The sequence below is a fragment of the Betta splendens genome, chromosome 3, assembly GCF_900634795.4.
Source record: "Betta splendens chromosome 3, fBetSpl5.4, whole genome shotgun sequence".
Taxonomy (NCBI): domain Eukaryota; kingdom Metazoa; phylum Chordata; class Actinopteri; order Anabantiformes; family Osphronemidae; genus Betta; species Betta splendens.
Genome location: NC_040883.2, coordinates 5,367,208 through 5,381,247, shown reverse-complemented (window position 1 = coordinate 5,381,247; position 14,040 = coordinate 5,367,208). Strand labels below are relative to the sequence as shown.

At 43.5% G+C, this 14,040-nt stretch overlaps 1 protein-coding gene across 6 annotated transcripts in view; it reads right to left on the bottom strand.

The window, feature by feature from the left end:
- Nucleotides 1-14,040, bottom strand: part of sall1a (spalt-like transcription factor 1a) — a 167,513-nt gene that overhangs the window by 68,464 nt on the left and 85,009 nt on the right. For 2 of the 6 annotated variants that reach the window (XR_008694129.1, XR_008694135.1), the window contains one exon: nt 1,606-2,923. The exons of 2 other annotated variants lie outside the window; for them this stretch is intronic. The gene's annotated coding sequence lies outside the window, so the exon portion shown is untranslated. Of the gene's footprint in view, nt 1-1,605; nt 2,924-14,040 lie in introns of those variants that run through there. 2 more of the 6 variants (XR_008694118.1, XR_008694124.1) reach the window with 1 other exon arrangement.

Here is a 14,040-nt window from a genome sequence, read left to right as displayed (position 1 = left end):
GGGCTGTAGTGTATGGACCTGTGTGAATGCTTCTGCCGTTACACATGGGAGGAGGTTTGATTGTGCAAATTGATCTGCGGCACCGGAGATGCACTGACGTTGCACCAAAAGAGACCTGGACCTTGAGGACGGCCTGTAAAATAAGCAATGAATCCCTCCGTGTGTTTGTCTTCGCAAGGTTCAGATACTTCAGAGTCTCTTTTATGAGTCTCCGCAACCTGCGGTACAAAACTCAGGCACGCAACACTCGTCTCTGCAAACAGTCCACGTCACATGCGACCGGATCCACGGGCATTTTCTGACAATGCAAATACATAACATATGTCAAAAACCTTAGAGAAAAACTGCAGACGACATGCTGAAAGTTCCTGCTTTGGCTCTGCCCTTCAGAATAATTAAGGTAAATGTAAGGGAGAACAGAGAACATAGCTTTTCACAAGATAATATGGAAAATTTTACAGCTTTCATCCCTTCCTAATCCTCCCTGCTCTTTTATCTTGTTGGCTTTTTATTGGCTGTGCAGCTCCTGGGAACTTTACCCTAATAAAAAACAATCCTGCGGAATTTTCCAGAGAATTAATGCAGTATGCAAAACGATGGGTACGTACTTTCTGCACTGGACAGCACACATTTCTGTGTTGTTTTTTAATCAGTGTAAATAAATATGTGGGGAGCCTGAAGTCAAGGCAGCCTTAGTGATAATCAGTGAGAATGAGCTTTGCAGGCAGCAGAGAGAAAGGGGAGAGGACTCTACTATTAAAGCATGCTCAGATTTGAAGGTTTGTCAGGAAAAATTAATTTTGCACATAAGCAAATTCTTGAACCGCATGAGTAGCATGAATATATGAATTGCATCACTGCATGCAACCATATATTTTGATGATACACAAAAACGCAGAACTTAAAAATGCTGCATTCCACATGGTTGTAGAGACAAAAATTAAATCAGCAGATGCAACGTAGCGGCAATTGACTGATTTATGCTTTGTGCGATAGTCGAGGTCACACTCAAATCTGTGTCCAGGTAATACACAACATTCCAACGGCAACCGCTCTGCTCATTTTGAAAATCAAACTTATAAAAGCATCATATAAGCAATAACTGAAGAGGGTCCTCGTAGAAATTTACATATTAATCCAATGTTAAAAATCTCCCTCTATTAAAACTTTTACTGGCTAAAATAAAACGGAAAATGCTTCATGACAAAATGAATTTGTCCTCTGCCAAGACTTTGTTCTGTGCAAGCTGCAATTTTATAAGCATAAATTCCCGGTGTCCCCGGCACCGGGTGCAATGCAGGTATCGCCTCCGTAATCGCTGTAAGTCGCTGCCACGGGAGCAGGAAAACTGTCCACTGCACAATAAGTGACACATGACAGACTGCACGGGTCCTGTGTAGTTTCGTCAAATGGTTCCTCAATGTGGAAACTGATGTTTCTATTATGTTTAGTTCACTTACAACATCTAAGATCTTCCTGTTGGGAGGTTTTGAAGTGGTTAGCTGGGGATAAGCAGCAGGACAGAGGGTATTGACTGTGGGTCAGAGTCCACGGCCCGAGAGCCAAAGTCCAACACCCACCTGGGGTTAAGATGGTCAGACCCCATGTGCCGCTGCCCTGTGTAAATAATCCAATTATAGCTGCTCAGCATCAAATTGATGTGAAACTGATTCATTCATCATGTGAGCTGACAGGTGCGGCTGTGAGGCTGCGTCATGCTACACCCTAGTTTGCATTTCCCTCCTTAAACATGCTGACAATGACAAGCCGAGGGCCCAGCAGCTGCGCTGCAAGCCAGCGAGCAGACGCAGCAATCACTTACTTTATTCTTGATTTGAGGCCCCTGGTTATTAACCACATCGGCCATTTAGAGCTGTCAAACAACATACGTGAGTATTTATTAGAATAACAGGACACATAAGAGAAGGGACATTATTATTATTCTGTATTTACTAGGTCGCTAGTGCAGGAATGGGCGACTAACAGTAGCTTATACAACATTAGCCTTTTACTTTATGTCAAGGTTTAACAATTTTCACATCCATGCACCAAATTGTTGCGTGAGCAGATCACTCTCTGCTCGGTTGGGAATTTCAAGTTCCAATCTTGATTTTGAATATTCGTTGACAGCCCCTTGAAAGAACTTAATATTTTAATTCTATTACTTGAAATTATTGCATTTAGTTGTGAAATAATTGTTTTAAAAGACGTTTACGAGTGGAATTATTCTCTATGTCTAGTGTCTTTTGTAAATAGCAGTAAAAGGAAGATTGTAATGTAACATCGAGGTGTTTACAGTCTTTGTGCCATTCATTTCTAAAAATAATGCGTCATGTAGTTCTTTAACGTTTACACGTCTGCCTCGGGGCTTGTGTGCATGTGTGAGTGATTAAACGCAGATTGAAACTGCTGCGGTGGAATGTGTCGATCAGTGTCTGAGACTGAGAAACACACATAAGTGACAGAACCTGTCTGTCGCTGCTCATATCACAGTACAGTGGAGTAAAATGATGTGATGCGTCACAATTTTAGAACAAAGCTGAAAAAGACTGAGGGGTTTCATGAAGGAAAATTTCAACCAATTCTTCAGGAACTCAGATGCTACAGAAGAATAAATGTTCCGAATTTAATAAAAAATGAACATTCAAGATTTTTTAGTGCTCTCTTCTAGAAGAAAGCAGCCACTGTGAAGCACACGACACTGATCAGCGCCCCCCTGTCCGGCAAGGACACAGTGGGTGGAAGGGATGGTCCAGGAGGACATCGTCTACACTGTGGCCTTAAAGCCTGGATGTTAGTGTCCACCACCCAGAAAACCACAGCTTACAGGTTGTCCACTGCCACCACAGAGATGTGCAGTCTGAGTTGGTTGGTCAGTGCATTTCTACTGGGAGAATCCAGGTCTTTGTATCTCCACCCCCTCCTTCCAGATAGAGAGAAGAAAAGCAAACCACCACAAGCGTTACACAAATACAGGCATGCAGGAAGTGAGACATGTTTACTAATACATGTGCACGGCTTTTTTTTTTTTTTACACTACAATCCTCCGTCTGTAGCTGGATATAGTGCTAATGTTGCAACTAAGAGATCAGATTGTTTGAACAGCAGATGACTTTCAGATGTTTTGTTCAGTTATTTGGCACCAATTCGACATCCAGATGAAAAACTGGGACCAGCTTGTAAAAGCTGGGTTTGCATATTTTATGAAAGTGCAAAAACATCTATAAAGAGCTGGGTGTGGTCTCCTATGTGAAACTTCATTGGCTGCGTACAATAGCTACTAGAAGAAGTCAACATCTCAACATGCCCCCCCCCCCAAGCAGACGCCTGCGGCCTCTCAAACAGCTGTGTCTGCCATTGTGGCCTATCAGACTAATCTGATTATAACACCCTGCAACAATCAACAGCAACAAAGGGGCTCTAATATACATAATTATAATCAGGTTTGACAACAATGTCAAATAAAAGGGGTTTGCATAAATCAGAATCGGATGGTGTGCATCCACTGGGTTGGACACGTTGTGGGACCATCGAGGGACCTCACTGGGCCCAGCAGAGAAGGCTGAAAGTCGTGTTCGGGTAATTCCTTACACACACACACACACACACACACACACACACACACACACACACACACACACACACACACACACACAGTAATAGCATCTAAAATAAAGAGGCACTTAAAGCGTGGTCCAGGCCTCCTCAGGATGGAGGGTGATGGGGCCTGTAGCCCCTTCAGCACGGCCCACCCCCACATCTGTGCAGTCAGTGTAACAGGGCTGTGACCTGGCATCACACCGGTCTGCACTCTGCGCATCACAGCGTACTGAATGATAACCTGCTCACAGACAAAGTACTGTTGGCCTTGGTTCGAATGACACATGTACATCTTGTATTCTAACCTTTAAGTACAAGAGAATGTATTTTCATTTGGAAGGTGTTAAAATGGATCTACGCCGCGCTATAAGTGACACGCCATTGCCCCGTGGCTGTCGGGTTGCCATTCCATCTATTTTTATTGTTTGCGATTTTCCAGGAGCTGACATCAACCCTGCGGTTCTGTAAATCATGTCACTTCAAGTGCCAATGAAAACAACACGGGCTGGTGTTAAAGCTTGATTGGTGGAGGGGAGCGGGACACCAGCAATACGACCTGTGGATCCTCAGATATCTCTGCCCAATGCCTCACTGACCATTAACTGCCTATCAAAGGCCCAACAGGCTCCCCTGTCTGACCTGCTATCAGCATAATGGGAGACATTCAATCATGTGCCATTCTCTCTGCGAACAGGATCTGAGGCCCGAAGTAATTTAATGCGATGTCGCTGTGTTCAGCGTTATTCATGGTAAAAGAAACAACGTAAAAACTTAAATCGGTGGCAACATGTCCTGAGTGGTCAAAGCTAACTCAATCAGCGTTCTGCATTGTGTCTCCTATTGGATTTTTATTTTCGTGGTGATAAGGGGGCCATCTGTCATGGAGTTCAGAAATATTATAAAAGGTCGCTACACGTTTTGCTCTTATTCATGAGCGTCACAAAAGAAGTGGTAAAACATCCATAGAGTGATTGAATTTTATCTCAGGTGACAATTTCTCTCCAAACAATAACACCATTTTTTAAAGATAGCAATGTCGGGTAATAGACCACCTCAGTCTACGGCCTCAGCACAAACCAAAGCGCCCAATTGGCACAAATATAGCTTTGGAAGGTAAGAAATGATGATAGCATATTTCTGATGAATTGTTTACCCAGGAGGTAGCGGGACACCTTATCAATGGTTCCACTGCCTCACATGCAATGATGTGAATAACAGTATTTTAACACTCATTTCAGGCCGGTCTCCTTCTATGAGGCATCGATGATAAACACTTCAAAGTTTGCCACGCTGGCGTGTGGCAACAGGCTTCAAATTGGTGTGGTTGCAGGTATTTGTTTTAACCCACTTGCGTAGGAGCAGTTTAGCACTTTTGACCAGTTGACTGACACACACACACACACGCACACACACAGGGTTCTACACCAGCTTTCCTGGAGTTTCCACAATTTTTTTTACGTAAGTGACAAACCTCCTGCCACCTAGACATCAAGGGACCGTTCTGAATATTCACAATGTACTGATGTCACCTTCACATCATTTCAATGTTTTACCCGTTGCCATAAGTAACAAGCATAACTTCCACTTGCCGTGTCTCCACCGACTCGTGTGTCAGCGCGGCGCCCCTCGACACACGGAGGTGAGGGGCCTGTTAAAAGACACTCCGCTGGGACCGAGGAAAGTGAAGAGACCGCCTCTCACACTGGGATCGTATTTCTGAGGGTTATCAAGCGGCTCATTTAAATGAGGGCTGGTCACAGCAGGAACCAGCTGAACAAAGTTACTATTACCAGCGCCTCTCCTGTGCTGCTCTCACTCTCCCCTAATTGGGTTTGACTGCATTTGTTTAAATCCACAGTGGAAGAAAGAGAAAGGAGGGTAGAGGGGTTGCAGTGAAACTGAAGTGTGTCAGTTTGTCCAGACACAGTGGCACTTAAGAAAAAAGGGGTTACCACTCCTTGGGCTTATTAAACAAAGGTTGAGGAGGAGGTGGGGTTGAGGTTTGGTGGGTCACAGAACAGGCCCAGTCAGTGACTGGAACAAGCCATCCTGGTCTCTGCCTGCACTGCATAATCACCTCTGGTGGTCCCAGCTCATTTCCTCAGCCAGCAGGAGCGCTGACACGCTGTACGATGGTGCGTGGACACCCACATAGGCATGTAACACATGAGCATGTACACAAGCACCCCTAATCCATAAGTACTCCCACAGTTACCAAGTCACTAAGTGCAGCAGCAGCGCCCCAGAGTACATCTGGTTGCCCTGCGGCTCTCACGACAAGCAGACCCTTAAGTATAACACCAATTGACAGCAGTCAAGAGAAAGTTAGAGGGCATTAAAAGCTCAATATGTTAGAATCAGCAGCTTTTTTCCCCAAGGACAACACTGACCCTTTCACATATACTAAAACTAAGATCCTACACTTGGACGCAGTAACCCCCGCTGACATGCCGCAAAGTCAGGAGAGGCCGACGATCAAGCGCTCCCGCTCCGAGGTAACCGGGGACAGAGCCGATCAAACGCCGTTTAAATGTCAGCCATCCGTAGTTCCCGGTTCACATAAACAAAGACAAATGATAACTTTAATGGCCTGCTACTTTTTCAGGCATGTTTCTTCCCCTCTTGACCACACTTTGCCTCGCATCACGCTAAAAAGGGATCCCTTGTAAATTTTATTGCAGCAGTGTCAAAAAGACTCCCATTGAAAAAGCAGTAAATATTCTAACAACGTCTAGATGCAAGGCCATTCCTGCTGGCTCCAGGCACTGAATTAGGCCGGCCTGTTTCTAGTTAGACAGTCATTAAAGAGATCTTACAGCCACAGCAAATGGTTTCCTGTCCTGAGTGCTTAACTCCTGTAGTAGGAAATGTCCTAGGCCGTAAAGGGTGAACCAAACTTCCTGAACATTTTTTAAAGTTACCACAGAGGGCATGTGGCGTGTTGTGACCATTCGATGTGGCCAATCAACTCGGACCCTGCTTGACCCCAACATGGCACTGACAGTTTAAACAGGTGGTGTCCATTTATTGGACGAGTGTTGTGTTTAATATGGGAAAGACAGGCTTATTCACTCACCAGGGCGAATCTTAACATGGTACGGAAAAAAAAAACAACAGTCGGGAAAACGGCAAAATAAACATTCGAAGTTCCACTGCAAAGAAAATAGCATTCATCAAATTAGAGATAGACATTTTATAAACGACTTGTGTATTTGGGGCATAATTCATGATACTGGACTGGTCAACCAGTAAGTTAGCCACCTGTAAACAGCTGATATATGTGTGTGTACATAGTGTAAGTGTCTAAAACAGGAGAGCAAGTTATTGTAGAGAACTAAACATTATCACCTTTACTGTAGGAAACCTACCTAGGCTCAACTCTCCACAAAGCAAACGTTTTGTGTGGTGACTAAACTCTGGCCTGTCAGGCAACGTGCATCATCTATTAGTCATGTGGAAGCACATTCATGTTTAGCTTTGCAGGACGCAAGTTGCAGAGCATAGGTGGGGTCATAGACAAAAAGCTAAAATATAATATTAAAGCTTCAGGAGATGAGTGCTTACATGACTGTTATGAATCAATGCACTCTGGAGTCGATAAAAGTACTGTAAATGTCAAGTTAATAGCTGGCTGCTATGGGCATATGAGTTTTAAAGGGAAAAGATGAACAATAGCAGAGTTGTAAAAGAGGAGGGGTTGCTGGCAGGTCAGATTCCATGAGTCCATTAGCCGTCTTTACTTCAGAGATATGAATACACAAGTTGCTTCAGAGACAGGGAGGGTATAAAACCATAAACAGTAATTGTGATTGTCTGAGTCAGGCCCTGGAGCTCATTCACAAGAGGTGAAACAAAGGCTCAAAATTAAAACGTACATAAATCACGTAGCTGACAAAGATCATGTAAACATAGAAAATAGACCCGTTAGCGTCAACGGCGGCTCACATTCACACACGGAGCATGTCCTCGGACACAAACGCGCTCAGAAGCAGATGCGAGCGCACAGAGCTCCGTTTGTGGCATTGCGTCAACAGAGGCAGATATGTAACTGCAGAGCGGCGCATTGGTAATGATGCTGTCCAGCCATTAATCACTGGCTCTAGAGAAAACAGAGAGTTCACTCATGGCAGACACGACCTGGCCCTGGGACGGAGATTAGAGCCATAATGAAAGCAAAACAAAGCTGGACATGTGAAATTTATTGGCACATTTAAAAAGCAGCCCCAGAAGGACACTGCCACCAATAATCATTTCAGAATCCGAGTCAAGTGCCGTTTCCTTGGCCAGACGCAATCTGGTGAGGGGATATTTGTTGAGTGGCTGAACAAACACAGATTTGCTGGTATCTCCATCTTTCCCAGCAGCTGGGAAGGCAGAGGGAAAGCGGGTCGCTGGTATGCTGCCGGACGGAGGCGGGGCCTCATGGCATCGGCTGCAGGGAACAACGCTCTCTGTGCTCCCGGCTCCTCCCACCACCCAGCGAGCTGGAGCGCCATGCGCCGCAGCAGCTCGTTGTCCTCACGCTCCTCCTCTCTGTGGGTCACTATCCAGCAGGGCACAGAGAGGAGGGGATGCACATTCCCATCATCATCATTTTCAATGTTGTATGGTGCTGAACCCAACAAACAGGTGTCTGGTGGTTTTTTTCCATTCGTTCAGAAAACTGGTAAACTTAACTATCATTTTCTATGTGATCCACATTATGAGCACTTCAGGTAATACATATAATAGTCACACAAACACTCCTGGTCTACTTTACCACATCATAAAAACATGCATCATCATAATAAATAGTAAAAAACACAAGAACTGCACAAAAGGAGCAATTAGCAACGAGTAAGAATTCAGCGTCTATCATTGAATGCCCAACTACTATGGATTGATCCAAAAGGCATGAATCAAACTGGAGAAGAAGATTGTGGGCCTGGTGGCACGTTGCCTAATGTCTACCACATGCAGCAGGCTGGAAGGAAGAGGAAATGGTACTTAAAATGGCCATTGTTCTAATTCAGAGCCAATCTGGAGATAATGACACCAACATCAATAGCAGACAGTCAATTCACAGATAACATCTTTCTTCCTTTTGCTTGAGCTGTTATCATCAGCTTAGGGATTAACCATTTCGACATGGAGGTTGCGACCTTGGTGCTGTGATTGTTTATGATTTTAGTCCTTGAAGATGTGCCTAAAAAATCAATGTGTCTAATTAATTCATGGAAACCACACGCAGGGCAGCTGGTCCAAACACATTCCACTCAGAAAGTCTACTGTACGTGGTGACAGAGCAGCAAAACAAATACTTCAAATTCATGAAAGCATGAAAGATAATCCTAGTTAAAATAAAAAATAAAAAACCTAACCTGAAAACAAATATTTAATTTGTAGACAACATTATGCTTTACTAGAGGGTCAATTGTAAAGGTGTTTTTTGTTTTTCTATGTCTTCCTGACATTCAGGAGAAGGCGGAATAGACTGGTAATTCATATTCATTCGGAAGAGCCCAGTTACCTGAAGCTTCCCTAGTGCTCTTTGGTTGTTCAACCACGAAACCTGAGATTCAAATTTAACCTATAACCTCGATAGAAACAGCAGACAAGAGTATGACATGAATGTACCAGCTAAACCTCAAAGGTACAAGCCTCAAAGGTAGGGGATGGGTGAAACGCAGAAGACAAATTCCCCAAAAGGATCAATACAGTATGTATCTTATCTTATCTCATATCCCTCAACAAATGTAGTAACTTTCTTAAAAGCAGATGGAGAGATTTAAACAAGGTTTAAGGCCTAGAAACTGATATCAACAGTATCTGACAGAAACACACTAATAAACAAAGCACGAAACACATTAAATAGACACTACAGACCAGTTCACATGCACAAAACCAATTTAAATACTAGTCTAATGTTGACTGTTGATTTTGAGGACGTATACTGTATATTTAGTGCATTAACATAGTTCTGCACTGCACACAACTCTGTGAGCTCATACAGTACGTGAATATCTCAGCGCCGCTCGGTGCTCGAGAGAGCAGAGGCTTGGAAATGCAGCAGGGTGCCACGAAAACGCGTCGACCCACAGGCACTAATCCCTTTTGAACCGGTCCCGGCTCTAACGTGGGACCATATGTTTGAGCGCAGGGCACAAGCGCTCCCCTGTGCTATTTTAAGGGGGAGAAGAGAGATAAAAACATTTTGCCAGCCGCCGCCGCCCTCGCAATCGGATCATCAAGTCATCATGCAAGCATAGATGAGAGATCTCTGAAGGAAAAAAAAAAACAGGCTGGTAGTTATACCACAATCAGCGCTGGAAGAGGAGCGCAAAGTAAATTACATAAAGCAGACGTGTCATTCTGAGTCCACTCAAATTGTGGATTACTGCTTTGATTAATCACTCTTTAATCTGAGTGCTGAATTTATATGACCCCCATCACAGAGAAATAAGCTTATTCCTCTCTAGCAAATGGCTGCGATTATTTCTTTCTTCTCCCCGAGCTATTCTTCATTGCCCAAGGATTGCAACTCAATTATCTATGTGTCAGACGATTATCTCCAGCTTTAATTTAATCTTCATTACGCCACCGTCATATTTCAATTAAACATGCTTCCGTGCCATTGACACATACTTTACCGAAACCTGTTATTCCTTCAGTTAACATTGTGTTAATAACCACAGTGAAGGGGAACAGATGTCATAATTATGCGCTGACTAAGCATATTTCACACTTGACTTTGCTGGTGAGATGTCAAGACCTTATGCCGCTGTGTTAAACTAATGGCAATATGTTGTAGCTGTCATCTGGACACTGCTTCAGTCTGTTTGGGCCTAAGATGGGTTCAAACATTATTACATTACTCAGCAAACATATTGTTACATCATTAACCACGTCCTGATGCATGATAAAAAAGATCCTGCTCAAGGATAATGCAAACCTGAACGTACATTTTCAGGAGCATTGCGCAATCTGTCTGATGTATATTTCTCTGTATATCTTTTCCTTAATATTGTGTGTTTTAATATTTATTGTGGTGCGAGCATAGTATTTTTGACATAGTATTTGTAATAGACAAAGAGTTTTTTTGTTTGTTTTTAAAAATTAAATTAAAGCAATTTGAAGAGGTTGGTGTTTAAGCAGGAAGTCACAGTCAATGTGGGAGTCAAATGTTCTGATCACAAGAAGCTGTTGAGAAGTTTTTTGGGCCATTACTAATCAATCTATCCCCCAACGCGTACTGTTAATAATGATGTGTCCATTAATCTGACCTTGATATTAACCACTAACTGAGAAAACATTATTGACTGCACAGAAGCATCAGTATGCAGCATGGCACACAGCATTAAATTTGAGTTCAAGATCTTTGTGGTATGAAATTATTAGAGCATCATAATTTAAGAACACATTTTACGAAACTACTTCAGTTTTCCATCAGCAAATGCAGCACTGCAAAATAAAATCTGAGACTTAAAGTCTTGTTTTAAGAGATGGCTGCGTTGTTTCCCCCGTATATGCTCTTCTATTCCAGTAAGTGTATTTTGAGGGAACCTCAAGGACACAATATTACTGTAACTCATAAACATTTATTTTGGAATCTTTCAGTTCTGTTCAGTTCTGTTAATGTCAGAAATATTACATTACGGCTCCTTGAATTCCAGTTCCATGTTGTGGTTGTTGGCCCCTCTCTCAAGGTCTTTGTAGCTTAAAAAAACAACAAAAAAAAACTGCTTTTTTCCAGTCTCTTCATGGCATCATTCATAATAAACAAGATTATCGCTGTGCTTGGACTTGTCATGCTTCTTATCTATTCATTTACGGTGAAAGTTTTAGCTCTCGTACAGACAGGGAAACACAATTAGTGCTGTTGACTAGATCTACTATTTAAAACTAGGTTATAGACTAAATCTACTCTTCATGCACATTCCGATTATCCACATATTTTTCTCCTATGGATAAAAAAAATTCTGTCTCAATAATAATACCGCAAAAAGAAAAGCAAAAAGGATCTCAGTCTCTTAAAAACCTGCAACGTACCACTATACTACACTATTAAGAAAAGTTGAGGTATCTGGTCTTTAGATGCAATCAAGTAAAGTCAGCCAAGTATGTCTATGTCTAACCCAGCATGATAATGCACTAACCCTGTTGCCAGTTCAATGAATCCAGACAGTGGCTGCCTGCGTTTCCTCCTACTAAGAAGGGAGAATAGATTACCAATAGCTCAGACAGGGAGGCAAACAAACATACAAATAAGCTGCACTCAGTCGGAGAACGCCTAGCAATTAAAGCAGAATGCTGGTGCTGCCTACCAGATAGGAAATGTGTGGGACATGGACCAAATGTGCAGCGCAGGCCTGCCAACCAGCCCACATCCAGGGGAAGAGCTGCAGGGCAGATACTCAGACACGTAGGAAACTAAAGGCTTGAGTTAGTTAAACCACAAAGACACAAAGGATGTTGTGAAGGTCCTAATGAAATTATTATAGAAATTCATATTATCAGATGAATCTGTGGATAATAGATGGATGGAGCATTAGCTACGCTCATGGTGCTCTATGAAAAGCAGAGAAAAAGCTTTGGCTGGTGTAAAACACCACCCGATGGATGCCCCGAAACAAAGTTCGACGGCTAACGGATGTCGGTCGGTGTCTGGGAAGTATTTAAAGTTGAGCTTGAAAATCTCTGAAATCTCAAAGGGATTTCCTGGCGACTAATTTTTGAGAATCAACACTAATATGAATAATGTGTGAGAGGCTCAGGGCCATTGGATGCTCTGCTCTGAACGTTTTGTGCACAGTTGCAGTAGACGCAACACGGAGACACACACACACACACACACACACACACACACACACACACACACACACACACACTTTCGTGCAAACACGTGCTGATGCATAGTTAAGAGTTGAACTCCGTGTTCGCACTGTAGCGCTGCATGATCTGCGTCTGCTGGCTATGAGCATATGTGGCTATATGTGCAGCCCCAGAGGAGATGATGGAGTCAAGGGAGGGAGGGGCGGGTGAGAGCAGGGGGCGTGAGGGGCCGAGGCAATCAGGGATTATTGTCAGTGACAGGGCTGCACCTTGATGGGCTAGGTGCTGCATTGTTTGTCACCTAACCAACCTCAATCAATCAATCATCTCCCTCAGCCCAGATCACCGATCAATCAGCCCGACGCTTCGCCCGCAGAAGGTTCTCCCCGTCCCCGCCGCCTGGCTCGGGTTACACCAGCCAATCAAGTGTCACCCACATCAGGACACAACTCCATATTTACAAAGAGGACGACGAATTGGAACGTGTTCCGGCTACAAACTCATTTTAGGGAGCGTTCTATATTCATGTCATTTTATTTTTCACCCCAAATAATTAGTGTGGAGCCAGGTGGACCACAGCAGGTAGTTATGCATGCTGATGTGTACTTACCTAACAATGCTATGGTAATGTAATGTTTTACACCCACCTGCTGTTTGCCAATTGTCTTGGGCTGCGTGTCCCGTGCACACATTCACCTCCCAGCACGTGAACTGTAGCTCTGAGGCTTTGTTCACATTCTCATGCGAGAGCTAGAAGTCTGAAGCACGCGCACGGAGCTCCAGCGAGTTTCACTTTGAACGTTATCAGTAAAGGATTGCAAAAAAAAAAAAAATCCTCCTCAGCACCTCGCTAGAAAATTACTATCAATGTTGCACATTTAATGAATAACACTTCTCGGAGGTAATTTTTACACAGTGGTTGGCTTATTGGCAAAAGAGCTGTTATATATTTAATTGTTTTAAAACAATGTCAGACTCTCAAAGTTGCTTTATCTGCTACTGACATCACTTAACAAAATAAAATGGCTTTAGATAAAAAAAATGTTGGATTAATTTATTTTATAATTCATTCACTATATAAAAATATATATTCACATTCACATTATTCACAACTATAGTGGATGTAAATGCCCTAATGACTGAATCTCGCAGCTCTTTTAATTGATCTCCCGCATGGTGCATGGAAAGTGTGTTTCACCCGATGATGGCTGTCTCTCTCCCAGAGCCCCAACTGGGGCTGATGTTTCTTTTTTCAGCACATTAGGTTGCAGCCTTGGGGCTGCTTTGACCAGTGGATCAATGGCTCTTGCGCTCTTGTCACCATTCATTTGGAGTGAGCGAGCGCTGGCTCCAGTCCTCGTCTGCCGCTGGCCCTCCTTTCACCTGGCCTCCTCTCTCTCCCTGAGCTCCCCTGACAGCTGGCTGCCACAACCAGCAGCAGACAGACGACAAGTCCTTGGGCTCCACAAATGCATGCACGCCCTCCACACACACACACACACACACACACACACACACACACACACACACACACACACACACACACACACACACACACACACACACACACACACACACACACACACACATTGCTGCAGCGGGAGGCTGTGATGCATCTGGATGCTGACG